This window comes from Cynoglossus semilaevis, chromosome 12, assembly GCF_000523025.1.
Source record: "Cynoglossus semilaevis isolate Cse_v1.0 chromosome 12, Cse_v1.0, whole genome shotgun sequence".
NCBI classification, from domain to species: Eukaryota; Metazoa; Chordata; class Actinopteri; order Pleuronectiformes; family Cynoglossidae; genus Cynoglossus; species Cynoglossus semilaevis.
Genome location: NC_024318.1, coordinates 14,041,596 through 14,061,738, shown reverse-complemented (window position 1 = coordinate 14,061,738; position 20,143 = coordinate 14,041,596). Strand labels below are relative to the sequence as shown.

At 38.9% G+C, this 20,143-nt stretch overlaps 1 long non-coding RNA gene across 1 annotated transcript in view; it reads right to left on the bottom strand.

Annotated features, from left to right (window-relative positions):
• Positions 1-15,004: 15,004 nt before the first annotated feature.
• LOC112487875 (uncharacterized) overlaps positions 15,005-20,143 on the bottom strand; it is a 19,624-nt gene continuing 14,485 nt past the window's right edge. The window contains exons 2-3 of the long non-coding RNA XR_003051374.1: positions 16,703-16,825; positions 15,005-16,220 (exon numbers count right to left, since the gene is read on the bottom strand). This is a non-coding gene — a long non-coding RNA (uncharacterized LOC112487875). The remainder of the gene's footprint in view (positions 16,221-16,702; positions 16,826-20,143) is intronic.

Below are 20,143 nucleotides of genomic sequence, written 5' to 3'. Positions count from 1 at the left end.
TAAACACTTCAGTGGTTGTGAAGTGAACCATAGTGAATACTTTTCAGTAAATCTATAATTGGGAGCTGCAGATACCATACAAATGTATTGTTGTTTCTTAACTCAGTGAGCACTTAACTTAATGTAAGGCCCATTCCCCCAAAGTGGTACATTTATATGCAAAACCCTCATGCGTTTCAAACACTATAGTAAAATCGATGTTAGACAAAACATCATGGGTTTAACCCTAAACGCAAGCAATATTGTACTAAACTTTATAACTTTACAAAACGTTCAAAGGATGCAAACACTACACATTGTATCATATTTGACTGTAAACGATTACGATGAGCAAAAATGTAAATGTATAATTTAACACAAAACATGTCAGTGTAGTCAAAACAACCTGAAGAATCAGCCTGAGGTAAAAACACTAATATATGTACAACCAGAGTACATACTGTTCATCCGTGTATTTACCTTACACACATCACAAATGTAATATACAAAAACTCTTCATCTTCTATAAACAGCAGACAGTAGGTAAAGAAAAGGAAATCCAAATAGTTAAAAATATCTAAATAACTTCGTGTTACCTTCCTTCTGGAACACACGAGTTGACATGAGTTCTACAGTACCTTTACCTACAATTCATGACTACGTTTGTAAAAAGATAAATAAATAAAACTTTTAAAAGACCAGTGAATAGGTGAAGTGCAGTGTCATCTAGCGACCAGAAGTAGTAGTACAACAAATTGAGATATGACTAAACATTACAAATTGCACACTGTGATTCATCCGATAGATGGCAGAGTGTCTGCATTTATGGTTCAGGCACGTCAAACGACACGTTCTCTCTCATTCTCTCTTATTCTCCTGCGTCTACTCACTGCATCTCCTCACGGAGCCTCTTCCTCTTATAAAGTGAGTGGGTGGAAACATGTATCGCCTTAATGTGACACCATTGATGTTTCCACAACAGTGGAACAGTGCAACACTTTAAAAGGCAGCCACTACATTCAGAGCACTCTGGAATATAAAACGCACAAACACTACTGTAGTTTAAATGTAGGACTCGCTCCAAAGAATACGTTTTCCACACATTCAAAAAGAAGATGAAGCACACCAGAGAATGCTTGAAAATGGATTAATCTGACTCCATTATTAGCCATCAACAATAATATTAATTAGTTACCTCAGGTAGCACCATATTGTTCTTTCACATACTGAAAACCACAGATTTTTCATTATGAAGGTATGATGAGAAGTCCCTGCTGTTTCCAGGCAGAGTTTTATTTTTAGGCGTTTTGTTTTAGGATTGTGACATTGTTTGTGTGCCGCCCCCTCACCCATCAAAGTCTGGCACGGAGCAAACCTTTGATTACAAGCTTAAAACAAACCCGTTTCTGAACTACTGTCTGAGGGGTTTGTGGTTCCAGTCATGCTCCAGAGTAAATTTAAAATGTGACTGACATTAGAGGACCAGTGTGATGTTTGAGAAAAAATAAATAAATAAATAAACGCAATCATTGGCATAAATGTGGTCACTTCGTGACCCTGAAGTACTCTTAAATATATCTGCCGTTACAAGCAGCACACTAATGAACCACGTCTGATAATGCTATTGTTTAGGCTTGGGACTTCATTATTGCAGTCACTCTTTGCTCTGGGTGCCTATATGCAGCAGCATCGCACTGTTTGGAAATGTTAATGGAAGGCATTTAGGATCACTTGAGATTCACACAAAGGATCGTGTTCAGCCATATGCTGATGCCTGAGGAGCTTGGTGGCAGCGCTCTGCAGAAGAAGCACCATTTGTCAGGGTTGGTGTCTTGTCTTTGTCTGTCTTTGTCTAGAGCGTCCCCGCCTTTTCAATGATGTCAACGTCAAGGGGTTTATGACATTGCATGGAAAGTACTATATGAATGTAGATGGGAAAAGGCATAGTGGAGAGCAAGGAGCCAACATAGAACCAAACCGGGGTTAATGGAAGGACCAACATCTTGATGTGACACACAAAGATTTTCACCAGCCACATGGACAGATTCACAAATAAGGGGAAGTCCGAACTCCGAAAACGACAAATAAAGGACGAAAACACACTGCATGTGTCACAAAATTATAACTTTTCAATTAAGGCACATGCTGAGTACTGAGCTGCACTACAACAGCCCTCTGTGTGTGTCTTGAATATTTAATGGTATGCTGTGATCTAGTGACAAACCTCTTCTTGTTTTTGTTGTTTTATATATACATATATATATATATACACACAAGGCTGGTGCACTAACTATTCTTTCTGCCTGGGAATGCACGTACAATATCCTACATGGCCACAGACCCGAATTTACAAATGAACACAACTGTACCATGTGCATGCACAAAGCAGGTATGAAGCAATAACAGGGCTTTAGGTGATGCTGACACATGCAGTGTGTTTCTGGCTAAAGCATTTGTTTCTAAGAATGTGGTTTCCATTAGAGTGAAGTGATTCTTTTTTTTCAGACTGCGATTTAATAAAAGGGTTACCTTTGTGCCCCATCAAAGCTGCCCCATATAATGCTGTTTTCAAAGCAAGGTCTTATTCATGAGAGAAACAGTGCAGTGCTGCTTAGATATTTTTCATTTAACACACACATAAATTCTGGCTCAAGTCGCAGCATAGAGTGATTGGTCTCTGTTCAGCAGTAAGACACAATTTAAAGGTCTCGGGTATTTATAATCTGCTGGAAGGTTTGCCACATGCTTGGCTGTAATAGTTCAGATCAGTCCAAGACACGACATCTATCTCACTCACATGTTCTCTCTGAACACCTATCATTACGAATCACACTCCTGCAGAAATCCCCGAAGAACTAATTAAGGTTGTACAAGCTGAGAAAATGAGATACAATCGATGCTCAATTTCCTGTATTGTGATGGATCGCGATATCATCGTTATTTCTTTTCAGGGTTACAGATAAAACTGATTAGTTAATGATAATACGAATGAGAAAAGCATACTGGCTGTGGGGCCGGAGGGTGTGTGGGGGTAAACTGAGGCCATTTAACTCGTCTGTCATTGCACATCAAAGTTCTAAGTAGCAGGTCATTTTTTTGAAGTCTTTCTTTCATCTATTTTCTAAAGCCTTATTCTGCTCCAGACACAGAGTGCTCTCTGTGGAGAGAGTCTCAGTCCAATGCAGTGCCAAACACAGAGTTCATGTCTATCACAAGACACACTAGTAAAGTCAAATCAAATACTTCATTAAATTCTATATGTATATATTCTGGAATAACTAAATGCAAGAATATATGTAGGATTCCTCGTTTAGTTCCCTAATGCTTTATAAACAGATCTTTTTGCAGAGAAGATGTGAAAGAAGGCATCCTTCAACACCATCCTTCCTGTTAGACGGGCATATATGACTAGATTTATGGGAGAGCCCATTTCATTTAGTGTGTATATGTCTTTGGACCATCTTTTTATGCACATTGTCAACAATCCCTCCTCGATCCGTCCTCACAAACAGAGATTTGCAGGCAGTACACACCGAAGAAACAGTGGTAGTGAAGAATGCAATGTAAGTCTAAGGGATGAGAAAGCCAGTGATTTGATTGATAAAATCCTCTTAGAATGTAGAGCATTCAAGTCAGCGTGCCAACTTTAAATTTAATTTCTTTCCGACAGAACGTGAGCTTGTTGCGAAAGCATTCATCGTATTTATCCATTGGTTTGTTCCAGCGTACCTCCATTGATCTCACCCTCCCCTGACCCTCATTGTGTTTTTCAGTCTGGTCACTGCAGCCAAGGAAGAAAAGACAGACGAGGGTCTGAAAACCATCTGCATGAATGTCAACCATGGACGACAGAGAGAAGCAGGCAAGACAAAAGTCCTATAAACTCCCAGCAGTTCCTCCTGACCAGGGCTGACCAGGTCTCACTATTTAAAGCATTCCAAAAGATGGCAATGGACAAGAGCCAGTATTATAGAAAATGTAATGCTGTCATTAAAAATTTCCATTAAAGTAGAATAGGAAATGTCTGTTCTGGCTTGCTCTCCTTATCCACGTCTTAATGCTTTCAGATGGAAGCATTTGTCAAAAGAAGTCATTTTGCATTTAGATTCAATAACATAAAAAGACGTTCAAGGGAAACCTCCCTGCTCTCTGATGTGTTTCCACAAAACCCCTCTTCCTAATGACTTCTATTTTAGATGAGATTATTTCCTTCTTCCGACTTGTAGCTGTATTTCTGCTACATGTTTCTCCATCGTCTAACCCAGAAATCCAAAATGTCAGCCTCGGGGATTGTTTAATTGCTCTTTCCGAATCCTTTGAACTCCACTGCAATCAGACCATTCCAACTTCAGCTACTGTTCACCGTGAAATTAAAAAAGGTATCTGTCTATCACAGGATTCCCTGGAGCCATCCAACAATAAACAAGTCCGTGTCCTAAAATCTTTGATCTACAAGAGAATTAGGGGTGAAGCCAGACACAACACTAATGAAGCAGATGCAGTGAGCATTAGAAGTAATCTAATTTAAAATGGGCGGGTTGAAGTGAGATGGGTGAAGAAAAGTAGGTTAAAAATCTTTATTTATGGAAAGAAAAAATCAATTTCTCTACATGTCCTCCTAGTTTAAACACTTCTGTCACTGACATTTTCATCAGCAGATTCCTTATTTTAACTTTTTTAGTTTTGGGAGAAAATCAATAAAACAGATGAATAATTTCAACAGTTTTTTGTTAAAGTTAGGCTAGAAATTTGATGTTTGCTTTGACTTCAAATCTGATCTTTTTAGAGGATGAAAAAGTGATCAAATTAAATGTATTTAATTGACGATGACATAATGATCAAACCCATCAAAGCTGTTCTTGTTGTTGTTAACGTGTTTTTGTGAGTAAAATCACCTTCTGTCGTCGAACTTTTCCACCTGCCCTCTTATAGCTTATAGCTAACCTGCCCCTCCTAGCTTCACACACGTTTCTTTGTCAGTACAGTGTTTTGCTCCCAGCTGCCAAGTGACATTGTTTCCTGAGAGCCATGCCAAATGGAAGATGCTTAACCTTGTTGCCAAATAAAGTGGTAATTTATATTGCTTATCTTTGCCTTAAGCCCCCCTTCAGACAGAAATGAGCTACAACTGAAGGCACACTCTAAATTCTGAACTTCATTGTCCCGTGCTTCGACCTCACCTTATTCAATAACTTGTCACAGATGTCCCTCAGTGCTCTGCCCATGGACACTTTACGGTAACGCCCAGAGCTGACATTTCTGATTTTACCAACAGAGCAGAACCAGAGAAGGGAAAAGATCACCTTGCAAACACTACCCTGAGGCCTTAAACAGAAAAAAAACAGCTCTGACCTTATCTTGTGGTGAGCGTCACATGTCAGCAGCACTTTTCCTGACTCCTTTCAAAATTGTACACCGTGTAAAAGCAAGGACGTGACTTAGAGAGTGATATATTTACTTTCAAACTAAAATAAAAGAGACATAGGGTTAAGTAAGGATTATAACAAAGAGAAATATGTAGTTTTTTTTATTTTTGTGGATATTTCAGTAGAACAGTATCAGCACTAGTGATTTTTGAAATGATTACGATCATTAGAATCATAATAGTCTTTAGAAAGTTACAGTCAAAATGTGTCACGCCAGCAACCAGGAAATCACAGTGGTTTTGAGGACTGTTAAGTCAGCACGTCCTCCTAATTTATTACTATTATTGGAATCACTGTTTAAATTGATTGAGGCTCTAAGGAGCCGTCAAACAGGAAACACACTTTTCCAGAAGCCTGAGTCATAATTTTACAGGTTGCGGTTGTAAAAGTGTTTATAAAATGAAATTGCCACCGGATGTTGATCCAAAGTGCTAGTTTTAGAGGTAACTATTTTTAGATGGTGGTCTATGGGGAAAAATATAATCAATGTTGTTCTCCATTTATAAAGTTAGGTCATGTATTTTTCTGACAGCAGTCCAGTCTCTTGCCACATTACTGAATCAGATCTTCATGTAAGGTATATTTGTATAAATTGCTTTTTATTTATCTGGACAGCTGGACTCTCTGTAGGAGTGGAGTGACTCCTGGTGCTTGGTCAAGGCCGTACAGCCTGATCCTTTAACATAAAAAAGTTAATGTTTAGATGAAATGAAATGGTATAAGATGATATGAGATGAGATGGTATACAATGAGAACATAAAAGATGAGATGAGATGGCAGCCAATCAAATACAATGGAATTTCATCACACTGAAATAAATGTTTAAATTCCAGCTTTGTTTTTTTCTCTATCAGAAACATCGGAGTGATGAGGCGAAGGTAGACCCCAAGTGGAAACAGATATTTCTGAGGCTTCAGGCCAAGTCAGGAAAACAAACAAAACTTTCTTTAGAGTTAATATATAAACTTAAATAACTATATGTCATTAAGGTGGTGAGAGTCTGTGAATTCGAATGTGAAGACGCCCACACACTGTGTCAAATACTGTACAACGTGTCTGGAAAAGGAGGCTGGAGACTTTCGTTCTGTTCACACCTAGCAGCCAAAGTTTTCTTAGTGCCATTTATTTGAGCGGAGGTTGGTGAACTCATAGTTCGCACAGAACTTTTCTTTTCTGTTCAGAGCTCAGCTTTTCTTCTCTGTCTGCTCCGGGTCCTAACCAGTATTATTTCTGTTTACCTACAATTCAACTCCAAAACTGTTTTATCAACTGTGGCTTGGCTGAAATACAAGTTCTTCACATCTCGGGCCACATATTGAAAGTGCCAGTAAGTGAAGGGAGAGACCCGAGGGTATTTTGTCCAACAACATACTGGACAGGAAGTTGAACAATGTGGTTCTAAACTTTATAAATTGTATTCACAATAGATTTTTATTTGGAGAACAGTGTCTTCACTTTCACTACTGCAGATCACACCACATAATAAGAAAGACTTGAATGTCCGATTGATGATTTATTGCCGGGCGTTTGTGGTATTTACATATCATTTTTGGTTATCATAGAAAGGCGTGCGTTATAAAGAATACGATGACGAGTTCTGAGAGCTAATTTGGTTCAGAGTCAGAGTCTGGCTCAGCATTAAATTCACATTCATTTAAGTCTGTCCTGGAAACAGCTGTGCACACTTCATATAAAATAAGGCCTGTTAACTTTCTAAAGTTTAAGTTTTCAGAGGTTGAAGGATTGGTTCGTACTGTGTGTGCGTGTGTGTGTGTGTGTGTGTGTGTGGATTATTACTGGGGAGACTCTGGCTGCCTGGGTCCAGGGATTATAAAAAGGATAAGAAAGTTAAATGTAAAATGGACTGTTATCTCATGCCAGGCCAAAATGTAGGCACCAGATGTTATCTTAATGTGGCTAATAGTTCTTCACATCTCGGGCCACATATTGCAGATTTATTATCCTCTCCTTTTTCTCTCTTTGATATCATTGAAGTTTTCATTATCGCGTCCACTCACTGTCACCTCAATGACTCAGCTGCTTCCCTTTAGACTGATGCTGACAAAACCTCTGGGCTCCCGTCACCTCATTTACCCCCTCAAACCCATCCTAATGGCTCCTTATCATCATAAACATATCATTGAATTTCAGCAGTGACTTTCCAGTTATTAACTTTCATGCTGCGGTGCTAAAGTTGATAGGAAGACGGAGGATTTATTTGGCTATGGACGGAGGATTAAAAATAGTTAATGGTTGTTTGGCTTTGGCTACTTTGGAGAGTCAGAACGGCCTGACAGATTGTTGAACGGATTCAGAGTGAGAAGTCGAAATGTTACAGTTTCAAAGATGATCAGAAGTTGCTTAATTAAGACTCGGGTCACTGAGTCACCCCCCCCCCCCCCCCCCCCCCCCCAAATACTAAAGAGGTGGCTCGCCACTCTGATAGACGTGAGCATTCTCTTGACTATTCACCATCATTATCACCTCCAATTACCCTCTCAGTCAATATGAACTTCACCCTTGCTGCTGACTTCATTACCAAACCCAACTTTAAATTGGTGTTGACTGTCTCAGTCTGTCCCTGCTGCAGCCACGGGGAGAATAAACTAGGATTAAAATATATTCTCCCAGCTCGTGTGAGATGACACATTATCATGCACAAATGTAAGCAACGATAGTGTCCACGGAGGAGGGAACTTGTTATTTATAGCTGCGTATTCACCCCTAGAGCAAAGTCCCCGGAAAAAGCTGGAGTTTGGAATTTCAGCACAACTGAATCTCTACAGTCTCTCTGGCAGAGCGGGGGCTGGGGGGGATGGAGGGGGGGGGGACACTAAGCTCAGGGACAGCACAATTAGTATAAGAGCATTATAATTATTTTGGTCCTTTATCACAAAATGCCCCAAATTGTTTTAGTTTCACGCTTGCACGAAGGCACTGGTGGAGGTGCGTCGGGCAGCGACGCCCAGCAGGCGGACCATCAGCCTGTATCTTCATATCACTGTTCTTAATAGTTAACAGAAACCAGAAGTAACAAACAAACTTCATATGCAGTATCTAACTTTTTCTAAGACGGGGGTTTCGACGACATCTAACCGGTTCAAACTGGATTTTTAGATGATTTATTGTAAACTGAAAAGGTTTTCTGACCTTTCTGTACAGACTAATGATAAAAACAAGGATTTGTGGGGGGCATTTATTGAATTAACTTTAGAACTTTAGAATCAGATTTAAATTTCAAACATCTTTTATCGTGATTAACCACAATTAATCATGATTAATCAAGATGAATAAACTGTAAAAATAAACTGCGACGAATCCCCAACTACCCTGTGATTAATCAGATAAAAAAAACCCCTAGTTGTTATGAAACGACGCTGCAGCTGCCCCTCTTGTCTATCATTAATCTGATATTCAATCACAACAAAGATGCTGGAGGTTAAAGCTTATCTGTCATTACTCTCAGAATACTGAGAAACAAAAAACATAAATAAATAAAAAAAAACATGTGCTATTGGCAAAACAAGAAAAAACTATTTTGAAAAACTACGGCTCACCACCGGCACAGTCTGATGCATTTGAGGGCCATCCATCATACAGCCGTTCTCCAACAATGCACTTCTTACATAAAGAATACAACAGAGAAAGATGAATTGAAAACCTTGAGTGAATCCAACCCACGCTGAATAAAAAGAGACTTGAGGAGAAGCTCTGGATGGATTATGACTCAGATCTGAAGCACAGCACACTCCGGCCGTAGGATCTAACAAGCCAACCATCGTTTACTGATCCTGATCGGCCCACTGCCCAGCACTCCGTCCAGTTGTGTCTTCAAATCATGTATTATTGAAGAGAGCATCTCAGTCATGAGAACATTAGTCTGTGTCGGGGTTAAAATACTGTTGTTGAGGGGAAAGTCAAACAGTATTCAGTGTTCCAGTACACACTCTCTACTTGCATTTGTCAAATGTGTGTGTTTTGTTTTTTACAAACTCTGGCGTATTGTGTGGCTCTGCAGGAGTTCTCTAATGTTCTAGAAAAGCAGATTGTGAGTGACTCATCAGAGCAGGATCCAGGATTTGGAGTCTGATGATGAAACGACTCCATATCTCAGCATCTGTTCAACACATTCTCACCTCAAATGTGAGGATCTACAAAATTAAATGTTTTGATCCAGTTAATTAGAGTCACAGCAGAGCGGTGGTGCAGTTGACGACCTCAAAACACAGAACGAGTCTGTGTGTGGGCCCTGCTGAAATTCACGCATTTTTCCTTTTTAGCTTCCTGAAGTGCCAAAAGAAATGAGAAGCTCGGAACACTTGAAGATCCACAACATCAGAAATAGAGACATCTTAGCAACAATCACTTAAACCAACACTGAACACTTTATTTTTAAATAAGCAAGTCAATCTGTTTTAAATGGTTTTGGATTTGTTTTCTTAGTGCAGCTTATTTAAAAAAATAAAATAAAATCAAGTCAGTGCAGACTACAGTTTTTGGAACAACTACTGTTAAACTGTAACAAGGTTTGTCTTTGTGTTGGTGTTAAACTTGAATATTTTGCACAAAGGTGCAATTATATTATTATTATGTCATTTATTATAATAATATTTATTTATTATTATTATTGTTATTATAAAATAAGGGCTGTCAATTAATCAGGTTGATTAATCAGTACACATTTTAAATTGTCAATGCTGGATAGATACACATGAGCTGTTATCAAATTCAGTTTGAGGATTTTTTCCCCCAGCAAACTCTCCCTTCACAACACTGAACCTGATCTAAAATCACCACCTGGCTGCTCCAGCATTCTGCCTCCATACTGGACTGCTGTAACCTTCACTTGTTGAAGCACAGGAAGCTCAGGCTAGAGATTAAAAACAAACAAAAAAATGTTTATTTTTTCACACTTTAAGCAATGTGAATCTGCTCAGGCTGCCTGTACTGTGACAAGGGCTTTATGTCCGAGTTGTCTGGGTGTGATATTCTCTTGCATTAATAATGTGAACCTCTGCTTGTCCCAGCAAGGCAGGCGCTTGGCTTTCCATTTGTTTTCTCCCACACAAGAAGTCAGTGCTGTGCAACTGCATATTAAGGAGATCAATTGAGGACTGTGCATACACTCTCAGCCTGACTGTCACCAGGACTAATGCTGGCTCAGGGTTCAGTGAGTATTATATGTCACAGCACTGTTCCACTTTAATAAGAAAAATGAAGGAGGTCAGTGAAAGGTGACTGCAGTCATCCGAGGTATATGGCGTATATATCGATTAGCTTCTTTTTCAATTAGGACACAGTCTCATTAATAAAGACAGGATTAACTCGACGCCTTGTTTTGGGGACATTGGTCAGTCTTTTACTTGGAAATTATAACTCAAATAATCCATTTCTATTTAAAATCAGGCACAAGGTCAGTCAAGGATCTAAATAATTCACTCTTAGTCTAAGCCGACGAAGCACTCATATCTGAACCACTTTAAAAGTCAAAGTAAACATTTACTGGCTGCAACCCTTCTGTTTAGACCATTTTGGTAATGCTGTAGCAATTTAGGATGGCTGATATATCCTTCATAAGAACATTTTAGCATACATTTCTAAACTTTTTTGTTCTGTGACCTTGTTTCACTCCTTTATTTGTGAGTTTTATTTTCAAATATCCTGTTGACTTACTATAATCCAAACAGATAAATTCTAAATAACTTGACAAATTTACCCGCTGTTCGTGGAGACTCACTTATTCATGCACATCATAATCAAACTATTCTGGGGAGAATTTCAGTAAAATGCAATTAATGAGTTGGTATTTTTAACAAATCACCTAGAAATAAATAGGTCTGTTGAATATCTTTATTAACTCGTATGTGTTTTGACATAAAATTTCACAGCGATTGACAGAAATAATAATAAAAAAACTTATAACCAATAACTTTGGTAAAACAAATTGGCAAATTCACAAATAGATTAAAATGTGTTCTCTGGCTCTCATCCTCACAGGAACCTTGTGTGTGTTCATACATTATGCTTATTATCAGTGTAACTCTTTGAAGCCGCGATGACTTGCTAAATTATAATCATTTTCTTTTTTAAAATGTGTCAAATAAAATCCTTGATTGTACAGTAATTAGTATGTTGAAGAATTGTGAACAGCACAGCCTTCCACTCATTATCTATGCCACTCACCCCTGGAGGATTGCAGGCGAGCTGGAGCCAGGCCCAGCCGACATTGTGTGAGAGGCAGGGCACACGAGCTGCCAAGGTACTGTACAAAGGCAGTGATTCACACTCACATGTACACCTACAGGCAGCCAACTATAATGTCAAGGCTGTTTTGGCAGAAACTCCCTCTAAATGTTTATGTAAAGAAGTTACACGTTACGCAACCGCAGACTTTAATATTCATACAACGGCCTGTTTGATGTTTTTAAAAGGGATCAATGTCAGATAAGTAGTTCAGGACAATCCAAGAATTGATCACTCAGATTGATTTTCTCAGGTCTGTAATGCACAATAACCACTAACAGCCATTATTGGCAGAACTTAATGATATTTTTGCAAAATGCATTAATGTGAAATTGAGTTCATGTTGTGCACTACAGTCACATGTGTCTGCCTTACTGTTTCAATGTTGTTTCTAAGTGGTTCTCAGTGCCTCAGGCCTTGAACTAAGCTAAAGAAAACAAATGGACTAGTTGTCTATAAACCATACACTTTACATAGACTATATACTGTATGTATAGACTACTTAAATACAAGTCACTGATAGGTTTACCTATTCAGAACAAAATATCCTTCATCCATCATCTGCTACTTAGGGGAGATGCAGAACAACTGTAGCCAATCACAGCAGTCCTTGAGGTGTTGTGGACCATGGACAGTTCTACAGTCTAACACAGAGCCACATAATGGGACAGACAACCATTCACACCCTCACTAATATGAGTGGAGATCAAAATTGATAAACAAATGAAATGATACATGAAATATATCTTTACATTGTTTAGATCAAATACCCACACACAAACACTCATTCTTGGTTTAACCTATATTTGCGGTCATTATTGGGATTTAAAAAAAACCCTGACTATTTAAATAAAAAATACAATCTATAAACATAAATTCCGACAGTTTTTCCTTCTGTTTTCTATTTTATACCTTTTTATCGCAGACTCCTAGTTTAAAACTGACCTGAAGAAAGAAAACGCTCAAAAGCCAAAAGCATTTCCTGCACCATAAAGCAGCCATTAGATATATGTGATATCCACATAAAACAAAAAGGAGAAAAGCACAATGTGATGTTGTAAAGGTGAGTATTTTGAACTGCTCTTCAAGTTTAACGTTCAGCACTTGTCGTCCTAAAGTTAGCATCTCCCCTCCCGACAGTCCAAACGTCCTCCTGGGACATCATAAACACAGCTAAGTCAAAGCCAGGTATTAAACACACTCTTTGTTATGATATGAAGGTGTGACCTCAGTGTTTAAGTGCCCTAAACTGACTGTGGGCGTCAGCGGTTTTCCAAGTCTTCCCCGTACCGTCACGACAGCTGTCTGATGTGTGAGACCGCACCGTTTTTTTTATCCACCGCTCCACGTCAACAGCAGCGCTCAATATCTCACCACAAAGGACATATAGATTAGCTTTTGATGGGACCGTCCCTCTGAGGTGTCGGTGGTAATGCCTTATGCAGACCTCGAAAGCACCATCAATTATCCCAGGGCCCAGGAGGGAGCAGTGTCTGTAATATTTATAGAATACCTCCATTATTCCGGAAAAAAGAAAATCAGGTTTTACACTTAGGAAAATAAGTGTCACCTTATGTCAGCTAAGTGGAGACTACAGTAGAACGAATGATTTGACATGGAAATATAAAACTTTTAAAATGGCAAAGTGACTGTTGAGCAAAAAGGGAAGAAAAAGATGAAGAATGACCTTCCATTCATCCTGACCATAATTCCTGCAGCCGAGTCTGGAGTGTTTTATCAAATAAATGCCTTCCTTTTCATCTACACATAAAGTTTTAGGTTAGACGGTGGGAGAAAAGAAGGTCGGATACAGCTTTTAACATTGTGACAGTTTGATTCTCGGTCTCATCTATGGAGTTTTTTTATTTTTACCCAAAAACTTTTAGACTTGAAGTCACATCCTATTCATATGCACAAGGGAAACACTGACAGTCGCTTCAATAGCATTTTTCTTCTTAAACTACTGCCCCGTAGATTCATCTTTTCCTCTGCTTATTATGTTACAGGAGTTTTTTTTTTTTTTTGACAGACCAAAAGTGGAAAAACACAGCTTTTATGACCAAAAGTGTGACAGCTGAATGCCATTTAACTTTCTCTGTCCACTGCACAGAGTCATTGTTTACTTTGCCTGTTTCCAATAACGGCGTCCATAAATATCCCTCTGGGGTCCAAAAAATACATTTATAACCCAGAAACATTTCACACCATAGAAAATGTGAATGGCTTGACACTTTTGAAGATTTAGCAGGATTCTAAAGAGCTGAAGGCGGAAAAAGTTCTGTTTGATGGGGCTTAGAAAAAAAAGGTCTCCAGGGTCTTCAGCAGCTGCTTCGCTGAAGCCTTGACTTCACAAGGTTCAACCTTCAGTCCACAGACGGTGGGTCAGCAGACCCACGGGTCTGTAGACGACAGACTGAAAAGTACCTGCGGTCGTGAAGATGTGTCTTTTTTCCTCTGTCACAGTGTTGGCGCTTCACATATACTGCATGGAGACTTTTCTATTGACTATATGCAGATTCATACTGTCTGATATACACACACCTGTTCTCTGCAACAGTCAGAATAAAGGCTGCCTTCTGGTATTTTCACACCAGTAAATTTAAATATATAAGAAGCAGCTACAAATAATTACTGGCAGAAGTGTTGAATGGTGGATTTGTAGAACAACAGCGTTGTTATTGCTACTAATAAAGATTCATTTTTTAATTAATCTTCAAACTTCATCCTCTTATATCCAGTATGTAGCCACTCAGTGTTCAGTCTACAGAGCTGTTTGTCAACGTAAATGCAACATCAGCTTCCTTCATTTATTTGAAACGACAGAATGCTGATGTCATCGTCCTTCATTGTCAGTGCTTAACAGATTTCTTTCCTCTCTGCTTTTATTAAAAAAAAAAGAAAAAAAGAAAAATTAATTGAGTCCCTTATTCATCCCACAATGGAGAAATTCACAGTGTGAGTCTCTGCAACCCAGACAGGCTGCCACAGGTGGCGCCATCAGGTATATGTAAATCCTTTGGGGATCGAACCCTGAAACCTTAACCACAGCCTATAGACATTGTTTCCCGTCGTTGACACACAGTCAGTTAAGTTCAGATTAAGACATAGATGTATAAAGATAGACATGATCCATCTGATCGACTTGGTGGTCCAGCAGGTGAAGGCGTCTGTGTCCTGTCTGTGTGCTGTGCATCTGTCACCTACACATGTCCACCAAAGACACCATCTTTGGACCTTCCTTTAACCAGAATCAAAATAACTAATAATAAAAGAACTGAAACCACAGAAGAAGAAACTATTTGTATTTTCTTCAGGTTCTGCTGTGGATTGTTAGGAGGTAACCTCAGTGGGAACGCTTGTATCCACCAGTGTGGATCGGCTCGGTTGTGGTTTTCACTGTTGCTAAGCACACAGCGCTCACTCTGCAGGAACCTCGCCAACATCTACATGTGCATGTCTGTGGTGAGCCCATGTTTGGATTATCACAGTGTGGTTTTTGGCTAAGAAAAAGTAGGAGCCAGGCTCCGTGGTGCAGGAGAGAAGACATCCATTCTGCTCTTGGAGAAGATCTCCCGCAGGCACTACATCCACTCCAAACCCTCTCCCCATGGTGACAGTGAAGAGAGGCATCATTTTCACACACATATAGTGCAGAACTAACAGACTTAAAGCAGCAAGACTGTCTGCAGCCGTCAGACCTTACTGTTCTGAGACATTAGTTTGTTTGGAGGTTTTTTTAAATTAACAAATTATATGGATGCATTCAAAACCATAAAAACAAACATTTATGCTTTGAAACAACAATACAAATTTTAAATCTGATTAATCACAGGTTAGCTCTAGATTACTTACAATTAATCAAACCTAATCCACTTTCCCAAAGTATTTTCTGTGTATTGCTTAAATAGAAAGACCGATAACAGCAAGTGGTTGTAGGTAATGTTTTTTCATCCAACTCATGGAATTATTAGTATGGAATAATGTCAACTAAATTATGAGTCGGCATTGGTTGGTTTCACCAGTTATGGTTTTTTGGAACAAGGAAGCAGGAATTCACCATCAAGGATCAACAATCCGGAGAAGGTTTTCTCACATTGCAGCAATGCAGAAATGGCAGCAACCTGTCAAAATGTTGGCTGTGGCCTCAGGTAGGACTTCTGTTCTCTGCAGGACGTCCTGCACCAGCAGGGTTTTACGCTGCTGTCAAAGCGTGTCATCCTGATGCCTCTCCTGCCCCAGGGCTCTGCCAAGAAACGCCGGTGTTTGCTTTTAGCTCTTCAAAGTCCTAAGGATCTCACCTTAAGGTAAAGAGCTGAGAGTTTAAATCATTGACCCGAGCTGATCCCCGGGTGTGCATTCGGGAACACCTCATGTCCATCCGGTCTAATCCTGTGACAGGTTCACAGGCTCACAGAGAGGGAAGAGATTGATCAGCCATTAGATGGAGTTTTCTCTTCAGCTCAGCTTCTCTTCATCCCATAAGGACGCCCAACTTAACTTTCCACATTACTAATTTAACAATGACACGAGTCACGTTCACCGCTGTCATCGCTGACCTTTTCCTTCTCCGTGCTGAAACAAAAGAGATGATGAGCACTGCGCTCTGACTCACACATAATCAGGAAACTCATATCTGCTGTAAGATAGCAGTTAATCCTCATGCATTTTTGAATTTTTAAAATAGGCTTTATATATTTTGACAGAGAGAATATTACAGTAAAATATTAGAATTTAAATTTAAATATGAACAAATGTACTCTAAAACAAGGACACAAACCATTTGCTTTGATCCCTTCTAGATTTTCTTTTTTTAATTTTACAATTTCAAGATACTTTAGCCTTAATTTCTTTTTTTATATTTTCAGTTGTTAAGTTCCATTTCATTTCGTTTCATCAACTCATTCAGGAGAGAAGAGAACTCTCTTTTAGACGACATGGGATTCAATCCTTCCACTGGGATATTTGTTTATGATCCAAACACAGCAGCACATTTGGACCAGTAACTTATGGACCTTACGTATAGTTAATGTCACATATCATTCAGGTCAATTTACCTTTCAAGCACTTGCAGCCATAGAAATGTCTTTGTTTATTTTATTCACAGAGGTCCATTGATTCAAAGAACCAGGAAGTTGTTCAGAGCATGATGAACAGAAGGCATCAAAGGCAGGACGGAGCTGAAGAAAAGTGAAGAAAAAGGCTGAAAATGTTGGCAGCTAAACCTCCACAGACTTTGTGACTTGCAGCTGAATGGAGTTGTTTTTTTCCTTTAGAAATCTGCAACCTTTATAGTCTTTTTTTTTATATTTCTTTTTTTTATTTAAGTCTATGACCTTTTAAAAATATGGTCACTAATAATTCACCACTAAAACACCAACAATTTCCAACATTGATAAGATTTCATATAGTGAGGTAAACATGACTGTGACCAGTTTTGAATCTAAAATGTTGCCCGCCTCTATATTTAACCAGACTGGTCTATGTCTAGTGGCGTGCAGCATCTGTTTAGAAATGATTTTTAAACATGAAGACCACACCCCTAAATGACTTCTGATGTTACAATGAAAACACCCAGATCAATAAAGCAACATCTCTTGGAGGAAATCCAGCAGTGCATCACTTGGCCCAAGTCTCTGTGACACATTTAATTATGAGCAGACTGCAGTCTGAACAGGAAGCTGAGGTCGTGTCCTATAAAAAGTGGTTCAAAACCTAAATATATGCAGTTGGACAGAAAACATCAAAGCTGGACGGGCGGTTTAAAAATGTAAATATACACAAGGGTTTATGGTTATGACACAAAACCTGAATATTTATTCCTAGACTCTAAACCATTAGGTTTAATTCTGGCACGTGGTTGCACCGTCATTAAATAGGAGTAAAGAAAAATAACAATAATAATTAAAAAAAAAACTCAATTCAAGCACCTGGCATGAATATGAGTATATTCTGATGACTTGTGTCAAGACTTCTTGAATGTGGGTTTAATTTGGTCATTTTACAGGATGTTTTTTTGAGTTGTTGTTCATTTATTTTAATCCATATTTTTCAATTTAACTTTTTTAAATTTTGTGCAACCCTCTTATATGTTCAAATCCTGTAACTCCTGACTCTTTTGAAAAGAATTTCGCACCAGTATGAAGAGGATTGTTAAATTGTTAAAATCCAAAATGCACACGGTGACCATCATAACGTAACAGACACACGGTTCCTCACCGTCAAACAGTGAAAACAGATGTAAATCTCTGCATGTTAATGTAAGCACAGCTGTGGATAAATAATTGAAGACAACATTCCATAATAAATGAACTTCCTTCAAATGAACATTGTTGAGCAGCTGAGGAACGAAGGAGTTTGACAGTATACACCCCACCCCCCCCCCCCCCGACGCCCCGCCGTCCTCCCCTCATCCCCCCATGGTTAACTGTGCCCAGGGCCGTTTTTGAGAGGCAGAAGATCAAATGAACAAGACTCTCACAGGAAGTTGGACTGGTGTGCTGATAGGAGGTGAGGAGGAGGAATTATGTCTTATAGGAAGGAGGAAAGGAACGGGAATGTTGGTCTGGGATTATTATTATTTTTTTACCAAGTGACGGATTATTATGACAGTTAGATATTGATTTATAAAAGTTGTCAGATTCCATCACTACACCTGACACTTCAGGTAAGAATCCGGAAGATTCCCTCAACACACCAGTCTGCATGAAATTCAAACAGTAAATGACTGAAAAAAACAAAACACCTTTAAGAGACTGACCATTAAAGCTTTACCATAGCAACTGCACAGCCTGAGAAGATAATGAGAGTTTTCTACAGTTAATCTGCAGTATTTGAAGTCTGTGCATCGCCTCATTATTCTACTTAACCAAAGTGGAATGGAAAATATGAAGGTGAAAAACACCACTGTATGTTGCACATACATTTTCACAGCCATTCAAAGCTTTATTTACATTACTATACATTAGAATTTAGTGAATAATGAAGCAAATGGCACGAGAAGTATATATAGTAGAGGGTTAATCAAAACTTCTAAAACAAATATAACACAAGATTACAAATGTCTAAGCACTTCTGTAAACAGTGTTTACATCTGAGGATGTTTTTTTTTTTCAAGAAATCAAGGGATTCAATTAAAGATTAATAATAACAGATGTTTGTGTTTCACACCTGATTCATGTGTGACTATCGATTGAATCATTAGAAAATAAATAACTCCATGTATCAAAATTATTATTCAAACTATACAAGGTACATTTAAAGTAGGATTCTCAGAGGCATGTATCATCATCAGCTTGTAAACAGATGAAGAAAAGAAGGCTTAAATAATTGAAAGTGATGCATGTTTCAACACCAACCAGAGATCATGCATAAATCAATGGGGACAAGCACTTGATATTTGTATAACATTCAGTAAGAAGTCACATTCTAATGCTGACAGGACCTAAATGTCATCCATTCATTCATTTTCGTAGGCCTTTTCTTTTTCAGGGTGGTTAGTGGATTGGGTTAGACCCTGGACAGTTCCTGGTCTAGGACTGGGTCTCAAGATGGAGACAAACAACCATACACACTCACACACACACTCATATCTACTGTCAATTTAGATCCTGCAGGCCCTTCCACTCCCCCCTCCACACACATGATCAGCAAATGTGAACGATTGAAAAATCATCAGTTACCACCAGGAACTGAACAGTTGATTTCCTTGAAGTAAACCCTCTTTCCACTTTGTGACCCAGCCCATTTTTAATCAACCATTACTCTTAATAAAGATGTTTTTTTAAACACAACATCATAGGAAAAAAATGTTGCAGTGATGAACTTTTCAACCTAAAAATTAATACAACAAATGCTGTTGTACGATTTGTATCATTTGTAATTGAATATTGCCCCTGGTTCACTGAGGAAATAAAAACAAACTCTGACACCAGATTTGCCTTTTTAAGAACAAAATTGTTTGTTTGCCTCTGCATCACCTCTCTAATGGCAACCACTGTGTAATTCCCCCATTGCGTTCAAATTTTACAAAAGACTTTGCAGAATAAACAGTGAATTTACTGAGTTGACTAACAGCACCCACGGGAGACGTTCTTCTCTGTGATAATGTGATGCCGAGACCTGGACTGCAATCCTCCGTCATGACGGGCTTTCAGATGTGCTTATAAAAGTGTGGACTGTAGGAGGAATTTCAAACACGATGAGCGTGATGACTCACTGGATTTTTCATTTACCGCCACCTCATACAAGAACAGCAGTAACAACAATCCATAATTATCAAAGGGCCTTAAAGGCTTGATTCCATTTCGTCTGCGTTCCTTTCATCTCACAATGTGTTTCACAATTTCAATAACAAAACAGTCCCTGAAGAGTCAACACTACGTGATCTCCGATATTAAACCCTGCATCAACCTAATGTCTTTATCTTCTGCAGCGGGCTGCTGATTGACTTCCTGCACACACTGTTTTGGTTCACGACTCTCCTCGTCACCGTTGTT